This window comes from Balaenoptera physalus (assembly GCF_965194825.1).
Source record: "Balaenoptera physalus genome assembly, chromosome: 1".
Classification (NCBI taxonomy): domain Eukaryota; kingdom Metazoa; phylum Chordata; class Mammalia; order Artiodactyla; family Balaenopteridae; genus Balaenoptera; species Balaenoptera physalus.
The window spans coordinates 141,651,916-141,668,252 of record NC_138882.1 but is presented as its reverse complement, the minus strand read 5'-3'; the positions used below and the strand labels follow the sequence as shown (position 1 = coordinate 141,668,252).

Sequence of the window (16,337 nt, the reverse complement as noted above, 5' to 3'; positions counted from 1 at the left end):
CTCCTGGGCTCCCCAACACCTGCTACACTGTCTTCTTTGCAGATGCTCGGGCCCAAATCTTGGCTCCTCCTGGACATCACGTTCTCCTACACGTCCTTTCTATGTCCAGCACCAAGTCACTACTCACCACCTCCATCACTAACTCCCTGGTCCAACCCACCAGGCCCCTCGTCAGGGTTAAGGTCTCCTTGCTGGCCTCCCCACTTCCACTCTGGCCCTGAAATGATCCAGTTAGAACCTGAGTTCGATCACAGCCTCCTTTGCTCACAGCCCTCCAGCGGCTTCCTCCTCAACCCCCTCACAGGTCCTGTCTCTCACTGCTTCTCTGAGCTCATTGCTCACCACCCTTGCCCCTACTCACTCTGCTCTAGCCACTGGCTTCCTCACCACTCTTCAAATGTGCCAAGTGTGGGCCAGTTCTGCAAACAGGACAAAGTGTTTCAGAGAGAAAGAACCAGACTGGAATGATGGCTGCCGGGTGTTACTGTTGGCTTAGACACATCTGGGGACGTCGCTTGCCACCCGTGCACAAGTATTTACTAGGAAACTCTATGACTGCAGACCAAAGCTGGATGCCATTCTGGAAAGTGCTTTTCACCAGGAATTAAACACAAATTGAGGTTACTGTTAGACTTACAGTTAACAATGACAACTCCAATTTTAATTATTATGATCCATAATAAGACCTCACGTTTCTGTGGATACCCAGGGTTTTCAAAGTGCCTTCATGTCCTTTATTTTATTTAGTCCTCACAACAGCTCTAGCAGTTGGGTGTTACCCTCCCCCCCAACTCTTTTTACAGGTAGGAAAACTGAGGCTCAGACTCGCCCGGAGTCAAAGAGCCAGTAGTGGACAAGACTCAATCTCAAAGGCAGATTTGCTGGTATTCTCTTTGTGCTACAATTCAGAGCTACTTCTAGGGCCAACCTGATACACAAGTAGGGTCAGATGGAGTGAAAAAAAAGTTGTTTTTTTTCCCATTGCCATCATCTACGATTCAAAATATGCCCACTATGCCCAAACTTTCCAAAATTTTACACTTACTTTTAATGCAGATATCCCTGAGATTTGTGTGAAGAGTACCTCCGCAGAGAAAATGGCATTTTTTGTGTTGTGGGAATTAGGAAGGGAGAGAATGGAGGAGCACCGGGAAGCATGTTGTTCAGGTAATTGAACAAGTATATTATTATCCTCATTTTATGAATCAGCAGTATGACTCAAAGTGTTCAAAGTAGCTGCTGGCAGGGAGCAAATCCGTCATATCACGTTTGCCTTGTAAATGAGGGATGTTGGATGCAAATATTGCTAAATTCTCTTCTAACATGTGCCTAACTTGCTGAACCTTTGCAGTGAAGTTGTGATGAGGGGCCTCCAAAAAAGTTTGAGTGTGGTACACTCATTTTTTAAAGAAAAATGAGAAAAGGTGCACATTTCTCAGCATTGCAAGCATGCCCTATAAAAGCAAACAAGTGTTTCCAAAAGCACACGATTTGCTGTCACTCAGGCAGGAACCCTGATTACATTGCTGGGACATTTGTCATGACCCTGGAAGTGCTGTGTTCCTGGTATTTGGAGCCAATAATCCCTGAGTTTGTATTGTGGTTCTGATGCTTACCATTTATTACTAATAAGCATTACCATTTATTGGACACTGATGCCAGGTATTGTGCTTTACCTGCATTATGTCCCTTAACTAACCACCCCCAATAACCCCATTAGGGAGGTTGTGTTTATCTCCATTTTATGTATGAAGAAACTGAGACTTGAGATAACAAAGCTGCTATAGCTGCCATGTGGAAGAGCTGGGATTCAGATAGTCTACTCCACTCTAAAATCCATGTTCTTTGCAATATGGCACTTTAAAGCAGAGGGGGAAAGGCACAAGCCCAGGCGATTGCCTCAATTGAGTTTAAGAGATGACAGAAAAAGTCTGTTTGACTCCAGAAGGTTACTTAGTACTATGGGATACAGCCTCCTTCACAGGTTGTTTTGGGATTAAAGAAACCTGTATAAAGGCCCCACCATAATGCCTGGCACATAGTAGGTATGAGTAAATGGCACAGGAGGTGGTGTAGGATGATGCTTAGGAACCCTGTTCTAGTCCAAATCCCACCACCTCCACTTAATAACTGTGTGACCTTGGGCACGTCACATAACCTCTCTGAGCCCAAATTTCCTCATGTATAAAATGGGGATAATAACTAACTTGTTCCAAGGATTAAATGAGACGATCCTCATAAAGGACCTAGTGCAGCATCAAGGACCTGGCTCATTATCATCATCAAGAAATTTTGACTGTTATTATTACTATGGTTATTTTTTCAGTCCTCATGTGTGCTGCTTTCGCTCCAAGAACAAGGATGGTGATGGGAGTTGTGGTGAGTAACGAATGGGGAAGGGGGTGAAATCCCCATTTCCTCGGGGCCCCTCACATTCAGTAAGCCCATCTGTATAACGAGGCGGCCTCCCAGAAGTCAGCTGGATCCACCGCTTCCTCATTTTCTATCGGCTCAAGTTCTCTCACGTGGTTTGGGTGAAGAAACTGATGAACAGTGAGGAGAACAGCTCAGGGCCCTGAAGTGGGTTGGGGGGAGGAGGGAGGAGAGTTCGGGGTGCCTGCAGGTGGAGAAGACGGAAGGCCCCACGCTGCTTGTTGGATCCCAAGAAGGTTGGTGGCTTCTATATTTACATCCCAGTGTTGGGAGGCCAGGGGGCTTAGAGGGAGTGAAGCTCCAGGCTGACCATCACAAAAGGCCAGAGTGACCAACTGGGGGCTGCCATCTTGTTTCTTCTAGGGGTCCAAGGGGCAGAACAGACTGTCTAGAGATTTTGTGCTCTTTCCTTGGGACAAAGAGTTCAAGGCCTCAGGTCAGCAGAGGTGAGAAGGTGCAGGAGGTGTGGAGTGGAAAGTCCTCCTCCTCTCAGGGAGGACAATTCTCCTTCCCTGTCAAGGGCCCATATGTGACAGGGCAGATAGGTCTGCCTAGAGGTAAGTGACCACCAGTGCTCTTGGAGCAGCTAAGGCAGCCCCCTCCCCTGGGCACAGATGAACGAGAAACAACTAGACTATGGACCCTGAGTTACTTCCCACACGGAGGAAATCCCAAGATACTCCCAGGACATCACCTCAGACTTCAAGAATTCAGTTTAATTTTGACGGGTTTTATGTTGCCTTTCTCTTTTCTGGTGCTACAAATATAAGCAGTCTGTATTATTCAGTGGAAACAAGGGAAAAGATGGTGTTCGCCGCAATGACGACGACAATGGAAAAGAACAGCGTTCGACACATAGAAGTAGTTGCTCAATAAATATTTGTTGAATGGCTGAATAAAGCTCATACAGAGGGGAAAAAAAACCCCCTGGAAACTGTTATTGGTTGGTGATAGGATTAGTGGTGATTTTTATATTTTCTCCATCCTCTAGAGTTTTATATTGTGGTAATGAGAATATTATAATAACAGGTAATTATGACCAAAAGGAAATCAGAGCAAAACTAAGAGGTCATTTTCATATGAAGCAGAAGGCGGCTTGTAGAATCAGCAGTTCAGCTGTGGGAACCAAGTCCTGCTGAGGAGGGATACATTTTTACATCTATTTCACCTCCGCTTTCTCCTCAAGAAGTACAAAATCTCTCCCTACTCCACGTAAATGCATGCCAATCCCCTTCTCCCCCAAATGAATTAACACCCAATCTAAAATCCTGCCAGGGTTCCAGAGGCAAGATTTTGTAGTCGTTAAGACATGAGGCTTTAGAGGAGACAAATGATTTGAGTGCCTTAAATTCTACTGTTAATTCTTAAAAAAAACAAAAAACAAAAAACTCATGGTATGTATTTTTTCAAAAAGCATTTTCTCCTGATTTTAACACTGGGTTGAGAACTATATAAAATTTGCAGTAAACAGTTAGCCCTTTTACTGTGAACTGGCACAGTCCACAAGACACAGATTGAATGTTGTCCAACCAGGGATAGATTAGATTTGGGGAAATCCTCTCCCAGGCCTCCCTGTTCTTTTATGAGGAGTTGGTCCTAAAATATTTACCCATTATCTTCTAACCCCATAGCCCTCTAGGCTAAAATAAAGCCTGCCAAAGGAGATATGGTAGTTTTAGGATTAGGCCAGAAGAGACTGGCTCCTGTGCTATCGGGTGACAAGATTCAGAGACCAGATGGGATTGTCCTCTTCATCTCCTAAGACCTGGTCACAAAGGAGATATGATTGCTCTGGCTGACATAGGCACACCATGAACACAGAGGCATTTAAAAAAGAACTCTACCACTTTTCCTTAAACTACCCAGAAACCCTCTTTGTCACAGAGCCAGGTTGAAGTATTTGAACTTCAGGGTAAGGACTAGGTCTGAGAATTCCTAATATAGGAGATTCCTGGAATGCATTCTCCATGCCAGGGAATTCCCATTCCATCCTTATTGGGCAGTTGCCATGGGGATCTGAGTTCTATTCCTGGCTCTGCCATTGACTTATTTATATTTATTTTTGCTGTGTTGGGTCTTCGTTTCTGTGCGAGGGCTTCCTCTAGTTGCGAAGAGCAGGGGCCACTCTTCATCGCGGTGCGCGGGCCTCTCACTGTCGCGGCCTCTCTTGTTGCGGAGCACAGGCTCCAGACGCGCAGGCTCAGTGGTTGTGGCTCACGGGCCTAGTTGCTCCGCGGCATGTGGGATCTTCCCAGACCAGGGCTCGAACCCGTGTCCCCTGCATTGGCAGGCGGATTCTTAACCACTGCGCCACCAGGGAAGCCCATCTGTCATTGACTTATTGGGTGACGTTCCTCAAGCCACTTTGCTTCTTTGGGCCTCCGTTTCTTCAGCTGTAAAATGGGAACAATAATCCTCACCTCATAAGTTTGTTGTGCCGATGAAATTAGATATGGTAGGTGAGAGGGCCTGACTGGTAGAGGAGGTTCAATGATTTTTCACTCCCTTTTTTCTTTCTCTACAAAGAATCAGACCAGTGCCTAGTGTACTCAAGGTTGTCAACAGCTGCAGCAACCTATGCTGAGTCCCTCCGCATATACCACCTGAGTCAGAGCTTTAAATTAATGCCAGGTGAACTCTGGGTCGGCTCTAACAGTTCAGGAGCTCTGAGTCAAGCTTCATCAAGGATTTATTGCAGGAGCACTTTGGGAAGGACTCGTGGTGCTCTGGGTGATGGGGGGGCTACACCCCGGTGTTTGGGAGTTGGTGGCGGTGGTTGCATTTCGTTGTTAGTTTGTTTGATTTAAAATATCCACATCCTGTCCCACAGCTGGGGCATAAAATCAGCTTTAGTTGTGGGATTTTTGTTTACTTTATTCACTAGCTGGGCTGGTCAGGAGTTTAACCGAGGTCAGTGATTTTACGTTGCTTGGATTCTGCAAAGAGACTCCAGCAGTTTTCTGGCTACTAAATCTGCTGGTATAAAAAAAGGAACTAAAAAAATAATGGTTGACCTACACAGTCTAGTTGCTTTTAGGACACATTCATTTTTGTTTTGCTTAAAAAAGTACAACAAACTTCTAAATGTTTATATGTTTTCATTTTGCCCAGGCAGCTTTGGCAATGGGGAGGTTTGATAGAAAAAAAATCATTAAAGAAATAAATGTGGCAGCTCTCACAGCTGCAAATCATTGATTCAGCTCCACTTACAGAGAGAGAAAGAGGGAAGGAAAAAGGGAAGAGAAAAAGAAAAAGAGGGATTAGCCTTCTTGCCAGAGGATGACTTCCTGTCAGTTCCCATAAAGTCTTCCTCACGTCCTTTCTCTCGTAACATTTCAGAGGTCTGGAAAGTATTTGATTTGTAAAGGGTGAGAGTAGACAAAATAGAGTTTCCCAAAAACATTTTTTTAAATTTACTAAGACTGTATGCTATTTCCGTGGTAAACATAATACATGTTCATTAAAGAAAAATGAGAAAATATTGCAAAGAAGAAAGGGAAAGAATTCCTGGCTGTCCAAACACAACTATTACCGACATTTTCACATCCTTTCTAGCATATGTCTCTTCATTTGTTTCTCATAGATATAATGATGGGGTGTGTATGCTTTTGTACACTGTCTTTCACTTAACAGATAATAGCATTTATGGAAGCCTTGCTCTGTGCCAGGTACTGTCTGCCACTGCTCAGTACCTCTAAGCCAGCCTGACGTTCTCATGTGTCCATCATCGCCATCAGCTACATAAACGTGGTTAAGTTCCTGTCTGTCTCTTTGGCATCACAGTGCGTGAAAACAGCTGGATGAAGTTTCACTCAGTTTGAAGGTGAGGATGGTCTTCATTTGAGGATTGTCTTACTTCAAATATGAGCTACATGATATAAAATTTTCACCAGAGGATACCTCGGGTGAAGGGGGGGGGCCTCAGCTCTTTTGTTTCTACCCAGAGGGACTGCTGTGACACTTCATTTCGAAGATTTCACTGAGTCAAGTTTAGACATTTACATTTTAAAAATCTTTCCATGATTTTATGGATGGGTTCAATGTATTTCAAAATAGTCACAGTTCTTTCCCTGTGCATACAAGTACATATAAGAAATTATACCTGACTTAATGCCCACTAAAGGCATTAATTCACTGTCAGGAAGAATTTTTTTAAAAGAGAACTTTAAAAGAATCTAGCACATCAGTCAGAACGGGATAGATGTTTGAAATCCAAAGAGGAGAGATGCAATGAGACGTCTCATGGCAGTTGTCCAAGGGCACCTGGGGCAGATGTCCAACCCGGGGATGTTGAAACACCTATGTTGATAGGTGCTCATCCTTCAGAGCAATGAAACTGAGGTACACAGAGAAGTGCCTGTGATGCCGATTGGGAGAGACAGGCCATTGGGTTAAGCTGCTATGGATATAAAACCAACTGTGGTTTCAAATATGAAGCTTAACCCTAAGTTGCCTGTGGGCGGATACTCTAAGATAGAACAATGAAGCTGCCTCTCACTTGGCAACTCTACATTAAGGATGATTCAGGGTGAGAGACGAAGATGTGTTCCTATATATCCCAATCCATAGGACAACAAATGTGTGCATGAAAACATTTTTTTTTTAAATTTTTTTGAAAATTATTAAAGACCTGTTTGAATTATTACAACTCTAAACATTAATTTTCAAATAGCTTCTATTAAACAATGACGCTCCTGATAAGTTTCATATAATACAGCTTGAAATGATAATAAGGGCTACAGTTGTTAAGTTAAAACCCTCCCTAATACTCAGAAATATGCTAGATGGCATGCTTAGTACTGCATGCTTCATTTCAAATAATCTCTACTATAATCATTATTATCATGAGATAGGTATCATTATTATCCCTATTTTCTAGATCTGGGTCAGGGCTAGGGTGAGGCAAGTCCATTTCCCAGAGTACAAAGTTAAGGAGGCACTCTCAGTCTCCTTAAATTTTGCCAAGCCTGCAAGTGAGTGCCTCACTTGCCTCACCTTAGTCCTGATGCTTTTATAGATGAAGGAACTGAGGCTCTAAGAGGTTAATTGTCTAAGGTCCTCAGCTAATAAGGGGCAGAGTGAGAAACTGAGCCTGGTCTTGGTCAGCCCCAGGTGATTTCAGTTCTTCATTTACTGAATAGTGACTGGATATCTTCTATAATGGGCACTATGGAAATACAACATCTACTCTTAAGGAACTGACAGACAAAGGGGGGAAGGGAAACAGATGTATGTGTAAGAAGATGACTTGTGTATTATCTTAACAGTGGATCTCAATTGACATCCTTTTAGGGAATGAACATTCTTTGTTTACAAAAATGTCTTAATAAATTACCGAGGATATGATGAAACTTTGTGTGTTGGCAGAAAAATAAAGACCAAATAAAGTGGTTAAACTGCTCATGGAAAAATGAGAGAAGAGGGGGAGAGAGAGAAGGAGAGGAAGAATAAGAAGTTGGAGGAGGAGGGAAGAGGAGGGGAGGGGAGATGGAGGGATGAGAGGATCCAACGAGCTGATGTGAAGTTGGGATTATGTAAGAAGAAATGGCATTAAACTTTGTCTGGTAAAGAGGTTATTAAACCATAGTTTAAGAATAAAAATGCCACCGCCTCCATCTCCCCGCCCCCCACCCCCCGCCCCCCTGGATTCAAGTAGTCATCTGTATCACAAACCCTTGTTATAAGGAGGGGCACAGGACCACCACTATCTCATGTTGTACATTTTCGTAAATTAGTAAATGGAAGCTCTTATTGGTGGATGTTGAGTGTGAGCAGGGCACAGGCTGGTTTTCAGACCTCCCTGCCCCCTTAGTTTGATGCCCTTCAGCAGAGCACAATCTATATAGCCCTATGTGATGGCCTTGGTCACACCTGGGTCAACATTGTAGACTAGAAGCAGCAGGTGTAGGACCAGGAGATGCAGATGGGGGACAAGGGAAATATAGATCCCCTGGGAATTCACAAAAGCCATAGGAAAGGCTTTGGACTTCCACACGTCATAGAATTGGAATTCAATGGGCCTTTTCCAGCTCTGGGGGACTAGGATCTGGATTGCCTATATAGACACACAACTACACTGGAATATAGTGAGTGTGCTGATGGAAGTAGGTACAAAGTGCTGTGGAGTCCAACAACTAACCCTGCTTGGGAGAGCTGGGGAGGCTTCCTGGAGGAGGTGACATTTAAGATGCTATCAAAGGCTGAGGTTGGTTAGAAGAGATATGAGGAAGAGACATTTCATGGAAGAGGGCATTGTGTATTAGGAGCATGGAGAGGAGTTCAATTTGGTTGCTGCAAGGCTTGTGTACAGGGAAGTGGCATGGCATGGGGATGGAGGAAAGCCACAGCTGAAGTTTTAAGGGTCTTAAGTGCAAGGTTTTGACTATCCTGTAGGGGCCAGGGAACCACTGAAAAATGGCTAAGTTATTCACAAGCTTTCTCTGGCATTGAGCAAGAGGATGGAGCAGGGAGGAAACATTTGCCAGTTTCCAGGTGACTCAGGGTGAGACCAGAGCTAAGGTAAGAGCAGTAGCAATGGGGGAGACTGTGCTGCTATGAGCAGATGTCTGTTAATTAGGGTCGCCAGGACTTGGTAGGTGGACTTATAAGGGATGAGTCACACCTAAATCAAAATTTCAAGTTTGGTCATCAAAAAATCTACAAACAACAAATGCTGGAGAGGGTGTGGAGAAAAGGGAACCCTCTTGCACTGTTGGTGGGAATGTAAATTGACACAGCCACTATGGAGAACAGTATGGAGGTTCCTTAAAAAACAAAAATAGAACTACCATACAACCCAGCAATCCCACTCCTGGGCATATACCCAGAGAAAACCATAATTCAAAAAGACACATGCACCCCAATGTTCATTGCAGCGCTATTTACAATAACCAGGAGATGGAAGCAACCTAAATGTCCATCAACAGAGGAATGGATAAAGAAGATGTGGCACATATATACAATGGAATATTGCTCAGCCATAAAAAGGAATGAAATTGTGCCATTTGCAGAGACATGGATGGACCTAGAGACTGTCATACAGAGTGAAGTGAGTCAGAAAGAGAAAACAAATATCATATAATATTGCTTATATGTGGAATCTACAAAAATGGTACAGATGAACTTATTTGCAAAGAGACACAGATGTAGAGAGCAAACGTATGGATACCAAGGGGGAAAGGGGGGAGGTGGGATGAATTGGGACATTGGGACTGACATATATACACTACTATGTATAAAGTAGATAACTAATGAAAACCTATTGTGCAGCACAGGGAACTTTACTTAATGATCTGTGGTGACCTAAATGGGAAGGAAATCCAAGAAAGAGGGGATGTAATATGTATATGTATAGCTGATTCACTTTGCTGTACAGCAGAAACTAACAACACTGTAAAGCAACTATACTCCAATAAAAATTAGTTAAAAAAATTTTCTAGTTTGGGCAACTAGACCCATTATTGCTTTCCAGTCCTCAAACCAGAATGTGCATTGCTGTATTTTGAGGGCCTCACCCCCATACCTTGTCTTGAGGACAAAAAAGAAGTTGTTTCTCCCAGGCCCAGGTTCAAAGAAGTGAGGGCACCAGGAGGGAAAGACTCCAAGGGCAGGGAAGCCGTGTACAACTTGGCTTTTTCTTACATGTTCAGGAGCAGTGTGGCCACAGGTCAACTGGGGCAGATGTCCTGTCTTTCAGATGGTGGCTGAGGGAGCAGGGAGTGGTCCCTCCAGGCCCTCCACCAGCTTCCCTGGAACAGAGCAATGAGCTGCAATAGCACCTAGCATGGACATGGAAGGGTACTGCTGGCACTGAATCAGTGAGATGGATGAGGAAATAAAACTAGCAGAAGAATGACTAAATCCCGCTCCCACTCTCGTAGGTGCCCTATCTTTGTGGGTCAGCCTGAGGCAAGCCTTGGTTTCAGGGGCTCTCAGGGGCGGGAAAGCCCATCTGAGGTCGGAAGTTGAAGGATCCATAAGGTAACATTGCTCTCATTTTACAGATGATGATATTCAGGCCAGAGAGGTTAGGGTTCTTCAGGCAACAAGGGTCAGAGCCAATAATGATAGGTAGCATTTTGGTGGTGGATACCCTGTGTGGGAATTGTTCTCAGCATCTTTTTTTTTTCCTTTCCAGTTTTATTAACATATATATAATTGGCATATAACATCATATTACTCCAAGGTATAAAGCATAATGATTTGATATCTGTATATAGTTATAAGTTGGTTTTCTTGTGATAAGAACTTTTAAGATCTACTCTCAGCAACTTTCAAATCTACAATATTGTTAAGTATAGCCACTGTGCTGTACATTACCTCCCCAGGACTTGTTATCTTATGACTAGAAGGTTATACCTTTTGACCACCTTCAACCATCACCCTTCCTCCCCCGGCTCTGGCAACCACCAGTCTATTCTCTGTATCTATGGGGTTTAGTTTTTTTAGAGTCCACATATAAGTAAGATCATACAGTATGTGTCTTTCTCTGTCTGACTTATTTCACTTAGCATAATGATCTCAAGGTCTATCCATGTTGTCACAGATGGCAGGATTTCCTTCTTTTATGGCTGAATAATATTCCACTGTATACAAATACCACAACTTCTTTATCCATTCCTCTGTTGATGGACACTTAGGTTGTTTCCATGTCTTGGCTGTTGTTAATAGTGTTGCTGTGAAAGTGGGGGTGTGGATTTCATTTCCTTGTTCTCAGCATCTTATTTGAATTATGTCATCCCTGTGATGTTGGAACTTGTATTATCCCCATTTTACAGATAGGGAAACTGAGATACAGAGAGTTCAAGTAACCTGTTTAAGGTTACAAAGCATATATGATTGTGCTGGACTTCAATTCCAGGCAGTCTGACATCAGAGCAGGTGCCTGACCACAATGCTCCTTTGAGTTCAGCACCAGCCAGGTCTTCTGATTTCAAGCCCACTGCTCTTTCTAATGCATTGTAACAGTCAGTTCTTGGCATACAAATGTCAAACATCAGGCCAATAATTTCATATGTAAGGATTTCAAAGGTGTACCTCTGGGGAATCTATGATCTCAGCCACATTGTAGGAAATAAATCGCTCGAGTTTACTATCTTAAATTCAGATCACAAACCTAGGATTAGCAGTATGGTAGAAGTACTAGTAAAAATTCATCTTATTAAATGAACATCTGTTTCCTGGAATTTGACAGCATTCCCATACACGTATGGCTAGGTTGGGATGGCTCACTGAGAAAGTTTATTTTCTAATGCAAGCTTCCTAGTTATAAAATCTTTAGAGATGAAGTCAGTGGACAAGCAGTCTGAATTTTAGTACCCCGAAAAAAAGAAGGCATTCTTTTATCTGCCTAATTCTAGAGCCATTGTATCTCCCCAGCCAATAAGACGCAGAAAGACTGTGCAAGGAAGTGGCATTTAGTGGAGAAAAAGCAGGGAAGTGGGCACGGTCCAGAATATTAGAAAATGCCACTGCCCTTCATCTGCTTTTGGGAATGGGGCTGAATCTTGTAGTAGACTGACTGCAAAAAAATGTCTGCAGTTCTCTAAGCACTTTGCAGTGTGACTCTGCCAGCCATCAGGAGACTGAGTCTATTTCCCCACCTCTTGAATCTGGGGGCTGTCTTCTGACTTGCCAGTGAAATATGGCAGGAGAGATGGTATGTCTAAGGTCTTGCACACATCTACTCTCTCTTGTTCCTCTGCCTTCACCATGAGAACAATCCTGAACTGGCCTGCTGGGTGATGAGATATTGCGTGGAGCAGAGCTGAGTCATCCTAGATTAGCCATCCCCAGAAGACCTTCCACCCAGTGGCAGACACATGAGCAAGCCCAGCTGACATCATCTGAGCCCATCCCAGATCAGCATACGTACTCTGCCAGCCCCTAAATGCATGAGAAATAATAACTGGTTGTGGTTTTAAATCACTTTAATACTGGTCTTGTTTGTTATGCAGCATTATTATGGCAACAGATAATTGATAAAAACACCAAAGGCAAATCTCATCAGTGGCAGGATGTCTGTTCCCCTCCATCATGCCTTCTTTCCTATGTCCCTGCTGGCTTGTTTGGCATTTGCTTCCAGTAGTGGTTGCAGCCCCACCCTCACCCAAGCCCATATAAAATCTGAAGTCAGGCCATGAGTTACCTACTTGGGAAATGTGGCCAACTCTTAGATTACAAACGTACACACACATGCTCCCCTGCCTACAGAACCAAGTCACCAACATGGAAGACATCCAGTCCTTCCTCCCTTGTTCCCATCATGCTTGTACTTTGATCCATCTCCATTTAATTCCCAACCATGGCTCCACTTCCCATTTAGAGAGGGGTACAACAGAGTTTAGAATCAAGAAACCTGGGGTTGCACAGATCTGGATTCAAACTCTGGCTGTGCCACTTACCAGCTGTGTACCCTGAAGAAGTCCCTTAACTCATTGAGCCTCAATTTCTTTGTCCATAAAATAGGAGTAATAATCTGCCTATAGAGTTATTGTGAGGATTGAATGACATATTAAATGTCCATTAAATAGTAGTTTTGACTCTTTCGTTGATTATCCAACCCCATTCTCTCCAGTTCCTGACGCTGGTTTGGATTCATACTGCCTCCTCCACCCCCAGCAGTACTTCCGTGGAACCAGTACTTTCATGGACTCTCTCAGGAGCGGGGGGTCCAGTCTCTAGTCCCTGTGGGCACCCAGATGGATGGCCTAGCATGCCCACTGCAGCTTCACTGGGGAGTGGGACAGAATGGAGTCCAGGCCGTTTTGCCAGTGGGTCAGTGGACAAGCCAGCCTCCCCCGCCCTCAGGCGCTGCTGACCGCTTTCGATGATTTTCACATGATGCAATGCTCCCTCTCCACTCAGCAGCAGTATTAGGTTTCCTCCCATTCCCATACGCTTCAGAGACCGCTGCCCCTCTCACATTTCAGACGCTGACCCGCTCCTCTGCACTTTTGCCCTCTGCTTGTCTAGAGACCCGCATAATGAAAGTCAGACAGCAGTGAATGCTGTGCTCTGTCTGAGTGCCCCTCCAAGCGGGGTGACGAGGCCGGGGCTCCCCGCCTTGCAGGGAGCTTGCTTCTCCCATGGCTTTGACGCAAAACCGGGTGAGAGGAGCAAGCCCGGTGACTTCCTTTCTTTTTGCCAACTCATAGGTTCCTTTCTTTTGATCTGCCTGTGGGGGAAGGGCGTGGGGTGGAGGATACATGGGATACATAAAATGAAACAAGCTTTCCAGAAACAACAAGGCTGAATCATAATAACTTACATTTGTGGGACACTGTAGTTTCCAGCGCTGTTTCACACGCATTGTCTCATTGGATTCTCACAGCAGCCCTGGGAGACAGACGGGGCAATGATTAACATCCCTGTTTGACCATGAGATCACGCAGCGAGTAGGTGGCAGAGTCCTGGCCTGCACGCTGGTCTGAGGGCCGCACACTCAGTGTTCCGTCCTCTGCGTGAGGCTGTCTTCTCTCTCGCATTTCACACCACGACTGAGGCCCAACATTGGTACAAATTTCCCAGAGAAACATCCCTTATGGCGGAGGGAACGAACAAAATTACTACCAGGTCCTGTGTTTTGTCCAAAAAGCATTCACTCAAAATATGAATTCTGATTAATTATGTCACTTATATTAAATAGATCTTATATTCTTAACATAAAAGTAAGGTTTTATTTTAGCTTTCTTCAGATAAAATAGATATTTCAGGAAGATGGCTTTGCTTAACCCCTGGTAACTTTAGGGATTTGTGGCAACAGGTTCTAGATGCTTCCAACCAGAGTGCCAGACGAGTGTGTAACACACATGCATACGACCATGGCAGCCACCCGAAGAAATGCTTAATTTTAGCCCCTATCTCAGGAAGAATGTCTTTTTTTTTAATGAGCATTGTTGACTGGGGCTTCCTTTAAACCATCTGCCCCAAACATTCCATCCTGCATTCTTTGACAGTGGAAAGACACATGTTTGTAAGGTATGTTTAGCGTCTGAGAGGCTGAAGGAGTGAGCTTTCCGGCATTCCCAGATGCACTGAGTGCATTGCAGAGCAGAAAACACATGCCCTAGGCAGGAACCCAGAACCGGGAGCCAGCAGAGCCAAGGGACTAACCGTGGGGGGCTCAGCTGAAGGGCCTGAACCCAAAACTTAGGTTCTCAGAATTGTTGTCACTGTATGCAGTACCTTACATCCCCCTCCCGGTAACTCTCTCTTGGCGGAGCCTTGAAGAGGAGTCCCACTGTCACCCAGGAGTACTTTCCTCTCCACTCCATGTGGGAGGCCAAGGATCCCTAAATGATAACTCCAACTCCAAAGGGAATCCATAGTTCCAGCTAGCCTTGCCCACCCTTGCTGCCCTTCCCAGAGCCCTTGCTAGTGGACTGTTTGCTCCAGAGAAGCCTCAAGGGGCTGGCAATTGGTACAGGTGGCGGGACGATTTCAGCGCACTCGTCAGAGCAGATGGGATGCAACCCCGAGTCAGAGGTGGGGAAACCATCCTGAGAGCTGGCTCCTTTGGTGTGGGTTTGAAACAAACAGGAATATATTCAAAGTGGTCTTGCAATTGGTTGCAACCATGGAGTTGAGATTTACTGAAGGAAAGAGAAGGAACATGATCTCAACAGCCAGCACGTACGAGAGCTTCCTATGGGCCAAGCACGGATCCAGGCGTCGTCACTGCACGAGCTCAGTGTCTTCTCACCACAGTCTTCCGAGGTAGGTGCTCCTGTGCTCACCCCCTTTCACAGGTAGACACTGAGGCAGCGAGGGGGTAAGCAACTTGCCCGGGATTAACAGCTAGTGTGTGGCAGAGCTGGGATTTGAAGCCACACTTTTTTTTTTTTTTTTTAAGTATTTGTTTATTTATTTATTTATTTATGGCTGTGTTGGGTCTTCGTTTCGGTGCGAGGGCTTTCTCCAGTTGCTGCAAGCAGGGGCCACTCTTCATCGCGGTGCACGGGCCTCTCACTATCACGGCCTCTCTTGTTGCGGAGCACAGGCTCCAGACGCGCAGGCTCAGTAGTTGTGGCTCACGGGCCTAGTTGCTCCGCGGCATCTGGGATCTTCCCAGACCAGGGCTCGAACCCGTGTCCCCTGCATTGGCAGGCAGATTCCCAACCACTGCACCACCAGGGAAACCCTGAAGCCACGCTTTTAACCACCGTGCTGTGCTGCCTCTCACTGCCTGCACAATGTACCCAAGAGTAAGAGTAACAGAATCTTCCTTAGTCCCCTTTCTGGCAGGCACTTGCTGAATGCTTCTTGACTTGCGCTGTCCTCCACTATCCTTACAGTGTTCCTGGAGAGAAAGTGCTGTCATTACTTCCATTTTCTAATTGAGGAATCTGAGGCTCAGAGATGTGAACTTGCTAAGACATGACTTGAAAGCCCATTCTGTTTTGCTGTCTCCCCTGTAAACTGCATAAACTGTAAACAGCACAAAACAGATGAAAGAGATTTGCAGAGAACCTCCTTTGTATTCCGGAACACGAAATAGGTACAAATTCACTTCCAAGAAAATTGTACAGGATTTGTGATCTGGGAGTCAGGCAATATGGTGAAAAGCAAAGAACCCCGAGCTTGTGGTTAGCAGATCCAGGTTCAAGTCCCATCTTTGGTGCCCACATCCCAGTGCAGCTCAGTTTCCTCATTTGTAAAACAGAGGTCACGGCAAGACCTGCACGTGGGACTTGAGTGATAAGACACGTGGTACTGTTATTTAACACATGAAAGGTGGGTTTGTTTTTGTTTTTTACATTAGTGTTCACTCTTGGTGTTATACATTCTAAGGATTTTGACAAATATATAATGACACATACCCACCATTATATCGATAGTATCATAAAGACTAGTTTCCTTAAAAATCCAGTGTTTTGCCTATTTATCCCTCCCTCCCCCAACCC

General features: G+C 44.7%; 1 pseudogene across 1 annotated transcript in view; it reads left to right on the top strand.

Annotated features, from left to right (window-relative positions):
- LOC309656812 (keratin, type II cytoskeletal 8 pseudogene) overlaps positions 1–16,337 on the top strand; it is a 411,180-nt pseudogene that overhangs the window by 238,335 nt on the left and 156,508 nt on the right. The gene's annotated exons all lie outside the window — the stretch shown is intronic.